This window comes from Chinchilla lanigera, unplaced genomic scaffold (assembly GCF_000276665.1).
Source record: "Chinchilla lanigera isolate Chin_1 unplaced genomic scaffold, ChiLan1.0 scaffold00017, whole genome shotgun sequence".
In the NCBI taxonomy this organism is placed as follows: domain Eukaryota; kingdom Metazoa; phylum Chordata; class Mammalia; order Rodentia; family Chinchillidae; genus Chinchilla; species Chinchilla lanigera.
In genome coordinates, this window is record NW_004955418.1 from 29,943,978 (window position 1) to 29,952,261 (window position 8,284).

At 54.2% G+C, this 8,284-nt stretch overlaps 2 protein-coding genes across 2 annotated transcripts in view; one reads left to right on the forward strand and one right to left on the reverse strand.

Annotated features, from left to right (window-relative positions):
• LOC102009058 (L-amino-acid oxidase-like) overlaps nucleotides 1–2,403 on the reverse strand; it is a 16,142-nt gene extending 13,739 nt beyond the window's left edge. Inside the window, exon 1 of the mRNA XM_005382362.2 lies at nucleotides 2,110–2,403. The gene's annotated coding sequence lies outside the window, so the exon portion shown is untranslated. The remainder of the gene's footprint in view (nucleotides 1–2,109) is intronic.
• A 5,097-nt stretch (nucleotides 2,404–7,500) lies between these two features.
• The window catches only part of Pgbd2 (piggyBac transposable element derived 2), a 34,323-nt gene continuing 33,539 nt past the window's right edge, over nucleotides 7,501–8,284 (forward strand). Inside the window, exons 1-2 of the mRNA XM_013513077.1 lie at nucleotides 7,501–7,511; nucleotides 7,626–7,750. The gene's annotated coding sequence lies outside the window, so the exon portion shown is untranslated. The remainder of the gene's footprint in view (nucleotides 7,512–7,625; nucleotides 7,751–8,284) is intronic.

The window sequence follows — 8,284 nt, forward strand, 5'->3', positions numbered from 1 at the left end:
GACAGACAGACAGACCCGGCCCGCTGCACCCCGCGCGAGGCCAGCGGGCTTAGGGCGCGGAGGACCCATCCCCGCAGGGCCCATCCCCGCGGGGTGACCTTGACATCCCCAGTCCCATTCAGCATGCCGGCCGCGGCAGGTCACCAGGGAAGAAGGCCCACCGTGCTCAGCTACTCTTCTAAAAATGCAAAAAAATCTACACCATAAAAATGTACTCACGGGCTAGCATCTTTTTTCCAGATGAAGAGCCAGATGGGGTGGCACATGCCTGTAATCCCAGCACTCAGGAGGCTGAGGCAGGAGGATCACTATGAGTTCGATGCCAGCCTGAGCTACATAGCCAGACCCTGTCACCTCCCTGCCCCCAAAAAAGAAAAGAAGGGGGACTGTGACAGAGTAAAGAGAATAAATAACTCCAGTCTGTGAGACCAAGCTGGTGGGCCCCAGGGGCAGGGGAAGTGGATGGGGCTGGTGTCTGGTGTGGGCCTCCAGGCTGTGCCTTCCTGCCCTGCTTCCCCACTGATGTGTGGAGCTGTAAGTTCCACAGGGTCACATTTGACAGAGGGCAGGACAGTGGAGCTCTGCTGTTGTTCTTTTTAAAAATCCAATACTGTTTTGAGTTGCTGGACCTTGGTGGGGGTCGGGGGGCACCTCACTCTGTTTCTTGCGTCTCTGGTTGTGTCACTCCTTCCCCTCCTGGTGCCTGGACCCGAGTCCTCGTTCCTCCAGGAGGAGACCCAGGCTCCCAGGAGCTGGGAGCTCAGACGTCACACAGGCCCGGGTCAGAGCTGAGGGCGGGCACATCTGCCGTGCCTCCCGGGGCACGGTGCCAGGGCCACAGCATCAGAAGAAATGAGAGCTACACCGGCTCAGCCTCCAGCCACACAGGGACGCGCCCACATGGACCCCAGGAGTGGAGCCCCAGCACCCCGGAGCCCAGGGAGGGGCTGGCTCTCAGGGGAGCAGGGACCGTGGGCCTGAAGGTGGCTCCTCTCAGCAAGGCGGGCACTCCAGGGCAGCCCTGTCTCCAATGTACCGGAGTCAGGACAGGGACCCTGAGGCCACCGGGGGGGACATTGGCTGAGGGCACTGATGTGATCAGTGGCACACGGCTGGGTCCTGTCCCGGGTCTTATCCTAGGGCAGTGGTGGTGAGCCTCTGGCACGCAGTGTCCTCTCTGTCGGCGTGCCAGCCAAGTCGCCCCAGCATTGCCCCAGCAGCTGAGCATCGGATAGCAGCACACACAGGGGTGGTGCTGGCACTTTGTGATACATAAGCGGGCTTTGGGTTGCGTGGTGCTAGGCCTCTGAGGGGTTAGCCTTCACTGTCCTAGGCGGCCTGTCCAGGGGAGCCGATCCTGGGGCAGAGCTCAAGCAAGGAGCCAGCCCTCTGCTCCTACGGGGCGCGCGGTGGTCACCCCAGGTCCTTCCTGAGGTTGTGTCTGTTTACCGTCGGGGACCTGACTGAGGGAGGGGGTAAGCATGGGACAGGAGAACCCAGGGGCTGGAAGGCCAAGGTTGAGTCAGGTGGGGGACCCCAGTGAGAGCCCCTCCAGGGAGCCCTGGGGGCCCCTCCCACACCTCCTTCAGCCCATGGGTGTGTGAGAACCGCCCAGCTCCCAGCCAGGCCGGGCGCTGTCTCCACTGCTGCCTTCTCTGCCCGAGACAGCTGCCTGGGCCCTCTCCCGGCCTGGCACGGGGGAGGCTGACCGGATGAGCAGGCGGAGCTGTCCCCATCCTACACAGCCCAGCTCGGGTCGGGAAGACGTCGCGGGGCAGCGGGGACCGGGCGAGCCCGTGGCCTCCTGTAACACACTCAGCAACGCTCCTGCTGTGTGCAGCCCTGAACCCGCGCGTGCACACACACTCACCCTTCTCCCTAGGACCTCCCAGGCCCGTCTATTGCACCCCGAGAGGAGACGAGTGACAGGAAGGGGCTCCTGGGGTCCCAAGAGTGTTCACCACAAGCCACCAGGACGAGGTGGCCAGGGAAGGGTCCCTGTCCGGGGGAGAGGGCCAGGCCGAAGCAGGACGATGCTCTCTGGGCTGGCAGGCCAAGTGAACAGGTGTCTACAGCGTCTGCCACACTCAGCCCGGGAGGGACACGTACCTGAGAGCTGGCCTGGGACCTGGGGCACCCATGTCCATGCGGCCAGGGCTTGATCAGTGGTCAGTGTCCAGGAGGCTGGGTGGGAGGCGATGTCCCCACGGTGCTCCTCTGAGGTGAGCACACGCCCGCGGCCCGTGTGGATGGCTCCAGGCCTCTCCCAGCTGCCTGTCTCCGCTGACAGCAAGGCCCTGCAGACAGGCCTGGGGCAGAGCAAGGCAGAGGGTGGTTGGAGACGGCTTTTCTGCCCGCTCTCCAGGGAGCGTCCTCGTCCCGATGCCACAGCTGGCACGGTGCAAGAGCCTGTGCCACTCACAGGACTGGGCCACCTGGGCCTGGTGGGTGGGGGTAGTTTCTGCCTCCCACCACCTGTGACCCAGCTGCTGTGTGTGGACCCGGGTGACCCGGGCGGCCCTGGCATGGCACCTATCCCCACCTAAACCTGTTCGTCCTCCTCCCAAGAGCTGCAAGTAGAGGGACAGCTCCAGCGAGGCCAGCAGCCCACAGCCAGAGCCCACTCTGCCCAGCACCCATGTCCCCAGCCTACCTCTCCCACCTGTCACTCCCCTGCACATCTGGGGCACAGCTGTCCTCTGGTGGATTATGGGTTGGCAGCAGTGACCTTGACCCTAGGACGCTACCTTCTGTCCTTCTTGTCTCTGAGCATGGCTCTTATTAAAGATAAAAAGCAGATGCTCATAGAGGGTAGTGAAGCTGCCAGGTGTGGTGGTGCACACATGTAATCCCAGCACTCGGGTGGCTGAGGCAGGAGGATCGTTGCAAATTCGAGACCAGCCTGGGCTACAAAGTGAGCTCAAGGCCAGCCTGAACTGCATAGTGAGACCCTGTCTCAAAAAGACCAAAAAAACCCCAAACAAACAAACAATAGAAGGTAGCAAGGCAGACTAAATTCAGGGGACTGCTCCAACGGGTTTTTAAAAAATAAATGATGGGTAAGAGGAAGCAGGGAGAGAGATCTCTCTTAAATGGAAAGAGGGTCAAGTGACGGAGGGAAAGGGGATGAAAAAGGAAAGAAGATGTGTTATTTCCGCGTAACCGACTCCACACCAGGAGTGCAGACATGAGCTGCAGATGTGGACTCTAAGAAATAATTGTTATTGTTATTATTGTGATGTTACAGGACACTTACAGTGATTCTAGCAGTGAAGCAAGCGCATTACCACATCTATCATCTCACCTAGAGTTTTTTTTGTGTGTGTGCATGTGTGTGATATCACAGCAGCTAAAGTCTGCTTATTTAACAAAATCCCTAGTATGTTCTTCACCAGCCCTTGGGTGGTACCCTAGAACTCAGGGCGTGTTTTTCCTACCTGCTACTTTGTATCTTTGACCTACATCTGATTTCCGCCCCCTGCCCCCGCACGTGGTAACCAGTTTCCTTTTCTTATCTCCATGGATTTGTGCTTTTAAAAACTGAATGTCCTCCACATAGCAGCAGTATCGTGTGCTAGTTTTGTTTCTGTGGCACAATGCCCCTGGGTCCCTCCACGCTGTGGCCAGTGGCAAGGGCTTTTATAAGGCTGAATAATTCAGGACACGTACACATATGTATGGACGGAGGGATGACTATAATGGTGTGTCTATCACATTTTTTTCATCTGTTTGTCCATCAGGGGACGTTTATGTTGTTTCTGTATCTTTGCCACTGTGAATAATTCTGCAATGAACTCAGGAACGCAGATATCTTGAAGAGGCGATGATTCATCTCCTTTGGGTGTATATCCAGGAAAAGCGTTGCTGGCTCAAGGGGCAGGTTTGTTTTGACCTTGTAAGGAACCCCCCGGCTGTTTTCGGTAACAGCTGCATCAAATCCACACCCCGGCAGCGGTACACCAGGGTTCCCTTTTCTCCTTGCCCCACCCACGTTTATCTCTTGTTTTTTTGATAATAGCCATCCTTTGGGTGTGAAGTGATGTGCTTGCTTTAATTTACATTTCCTGAATGGTTAGTGCTGGTGAGCAGCTTTGACAGCACTTATTGGGCATTTTTAATGTCTTCTTTGAAGAAATGTCTTTTCAATCCACTTGTCAATTTTAAATGGGTTATTTATTTATTTTGCTGTTGAATCACCCGAGTTCTCCATACATTTTGCATATTAATCCATTATCAGGTAGGTAGTCTGCAATTACAATCTCCCAGTGGGCTGGCGGTCTTTTCCGCCTGCTGGTTCTTCCCTTTGCTGTGCAGCAGACTTTTAGTCTCATTTTCTCTCATTTGTTGGTATATTTGCTTGTCTTTGTCGCCTGAGCTTTGGTGTGAAATTATTGCCAAGTCCGACATCAAGGAGCTTCTCCCAAATGTTCTTCCCTAGAAGTTTTACAGTGTAAGGTCTCTTATCTATTTAGCTCTTTTTTCCATTTTGAGTTGATCTTTGCGTATGGTGTACAAAAGAGTTCAATTTTATTATTTTACACAAGGAAATCCAGTTTTCCCAACACCCTTTATGGAAGAGGGCATTCTTCCCCCTTCGTGTCTTCATGGTGCCCTACAAGGGGCTGATGATGGGGGCAGGGCTTGGGCTCCAGGTACCAGGATGAGTAGAAATTCATAGGCCGGGAACAAGGGTGGGGTCAGGGGCTGGAAACATGGAGGGGAGGGAGTCCCTGCTAGATTTGCCAAGGAGATATTTGCCAAAGGTAGGCCAGGGAGATAAGCTATTGAGAGCTAGGGATGAGAAATTTGATCAGACGTCAAGGCTGGGATGTCTTGGAGAAGCCTGACTTAGCAAGGTTCTTGCTAAGCTGCGCTAAGTGGGCTAAGGACGGAGCTCAGTGGCAGGGACTCCTCAGAACGATGACTCCGGGAATCCTGACTCAGGGTGGTTCAGGGCAGAGCGCCTGCATCAGGCCCCCTCCAAACAGAGCGATCTGTCTTTCCTTTGAGCAGTGGGAGCCCTTGCTCAGCTTGTGGACAGCTACTGGACGGGGTGGCCGGTCTCCGAATGTTAGGCTGGAGGTATCACTAGGCAGTGGAAGGAGGGAAAAGCTGCGGGCCAGCGGATTCCCTGGTTTCAGTCAGAGCCTTTGGGTGTTCTGATGAGTTCCTGGGTGGTCCTTACATTAGCAGTCGCAAAAGACCTCTGGTGGAGATTAAAGTTTAAATCGGGTCATACAGTTTCAGCTTTCAGTGCTTCAGGCAAAGGACGGCTTTGGTTCTCTCGGAATCCAACTCAGGAGGGTGGGAGAAAAATAGAAAGTGGTTTGGAGAGCAGCAGCTAGATGCTGAAGGATGCTGCCTGAACTGAGGACAGGGCAGCGAAGCTGGGCTTTGTGGTGCATGTCTATAATCCCAGCATTTGGAAGGCTGAGGCAGGAGGACTTCAAGCTCAAGGCCAGCCTGTACTATGTAGTGAGAACCTGTCTCAAAATCATGAGGGAGAGCTACAGTTTTCCTTTGAAATATACCATTTTTTCCTATAGTCCCCCTCTTTTTTTGATTAATGATAACCAAAGAGAGGGGATTCTTCTTTTCTTTTTCTTTTTTTTTTTCCTTTTTTCTGGTACCAGGAATCGAACTCACGACCTCAAACTTGCCGGGCAGGCACTGTGTCACTAAGCTAAATTCCTAGCCCAGAGAGGGGACTCTTACTTATATAACATATCTACTCGCGTGACAGTTGGTTTGATTTTGCTCATAAGAGTGGTAAGACTGATCACTGACCATGTAGGCTTTCAAGTCAGCCTTGCTAGAACTTCTCATAAGAAGTCTTGAATTAGATTTTTCAAAGCCTCTTCAGGCTGAGACACCAAGCCCAGAGTCCATCACCAGATTTCCCCTGTAGAATCTACAGATTTTAGTGCATCTTTTCTTCTCAAACCTTCCCATGTTGTAGGGATAGCTGCCTGCTGGGAAGTGAACTTAACACCCCAGAAGCTGGCAGCTATGGGAACCGGACCCAGGCTGCCTTCCTGGGAGGGCTTTGCCTCAACTCCATAATCTGCCTGCTTAAGTCTGATCTCACCCATTATTCTCAAATACGCTGTTCCTTTCAGTGCTGCGGTACTATAACAAACACTCCCAATTGGTCCTCTGTAAAGAGGACAGACTCTTACTGGACTTGTGTGAATAACTATATTGTCAGTAAAATAAGCTACTCAATAAGAGTTCCTGAATTATGGAGGTATCAGGGAGGAGGAAAAGGCAAGTGTTTCATTTTCACCTGCAAACACTTTCAAGAAAGCATCAGCGTACAACAGAAACTACTGCAGTGACCAAAAAATGGCTCAGCTGGCCAGGATTACAGGTCTGTTGAGAGAGAACTTATAATAGCACAACTAACAGGGAGGTATGGTTGTTTCTGAGACGAAAATAATGACCTAAGAGATCCTTGATAACGTGGTGGAAGGATCTGTTGTGAATAACCGTGCTGTCAACAAACCTATGAACTGTACACATCTTCTGAAAGGCTAATGTCAGTGATATTTACCCACGCAGATATAATCTAGGGAAGTTTAAGTGTCTTGGTTTTCTGTTTTTGTGGTACTGGGGCTTGAACCCAAGGCCTTCATACCGAGCTTCATTCCCAGCCCTGTGTAAATCTTTCTGTGAGACAGGGTCTTGCTGAGTTGCTAAATGGCCCAGGCTGGGCTCAAACGTGTGACTCTTGTCTCAGCCTCCCAGAGTGTGGAGCTTGCAGGCATGGGCCGTCACACCTGGCTCCTGAGTATTTCTTTGTGCGTGTTAAATTTTATCAAATGGACTGAGCCATGGGGTGCCCAGATTAAGCTTTATTTCTGCACGTGTCTGTGATGATGGATGCTGATGAGATGAGCCTTTGAGTTAGGACTTTTTTTTTTTTTGGTTTTTCTCCGGTACTGGGAACCGAACTCACAACCTTGCGCTCGCCAGGCAGGCGCTTTGCCTCTGAGCTAAATCCCCAGCCCGAGATGAGCCTTTGAGTTGGGGGTTGATAAGGTAGATCGGCCCCACGCCCGAGTGGGCACTGTAGAGTCTGCTGAGGTTTGTGTTGGCACCGCTGGTCCCACACAATGGGAGCCTGAGGGCATGCTTGCGGTCTTCCTCCCCGCACATCCAGGCTGCCCACTCTCCTGTGCCTTGGGGCCCATTACCATGAGCGTGCACCCGCAGAGCCCCTGTGCAGGGCTGCAGGTTGGCTTCCCCTCCGAAGCCCCTGTGGGCTCCTTCTCAGGGCGGGTAGGCTGGGAGGAGACCAAGGAGGAGGGAGAAGCTGACTCCCCTCTGCAGCAGGGCTCTGCAGGTGACTTCCTGTCCCTCCCCTGAGAGTGCCCTGCCAGGCTGCCCTCCTTAGCTGCCCTCCTCGGGAGCACAGGATGGACCCTGGAGGCGGTGCTCTTTTCTGGACTTCCCCTCCCACCCCCTTCACTGCAGAGCTGCTGCACCATCTCTGGGAGCCCGGCAGGGAGGTGGGTTCGGGCAGAAATGGCCTGCAGGACTCGGGTCTTGGAGACACAGGGTCAGTTACAGAGTGACAAAGAATCGCAGTGTTCCTGCCCTCACTCCCTACTTCTTGCTTGCAGTAAGAAGGCGTGTGGAGCGATGCCTCAGCCATTCCGTGTACCCTGAAGTCAGATGTGCTCACAGTCACCTGGGACACCTGGGTGCTCGGTGGACCTGCAAGGCAGAAGAGGACCGGGCCAAGCAGGTGCGCAGAGGGAGGGGGACAGGCGGGGCCGGTGTGCACCGTTACAGGGATGGCACTCAGGAGAAGGGTGCCAAGGTGTCTTGGGTACAGTCATGTGCAGTGCAAGCATGTAGTGCGGGCATGTGTGTAGTAGTCGCGTGTGTGGTAGAGGTGTGTGTGTGTAAGATAGTCATGTACACGGTCAGGTTTATGGTGTGGTGAGGTGAAGTGTGGTGGAGTCACTTTGTGGTGGGCTCACACATATGTGACAGGTCACACGTGTGGTGTGGTCACATGTATGTGGGGTCACGTGTGGTGGAGGCATGCGGTGGAGTTGTGCTGCAGATGACATCTTGGTGTGTCCCTGCCCTGGGCCTCCACGCAGGAGCGGCAGTGGGTGTCCTCACTTCTGAGTCACTGACCGAGGGTGCTGCTGCCCTTGGTCCCTGAGTGACAGGAGCCCAAGGCGCCTTCCTGCCTGCTGCTGCTGTAGTGGACTGACCACTGGTGGTCAGCTTATACCCCCAGCTGAACTGAGCAAGCGTGGTGCTGGGT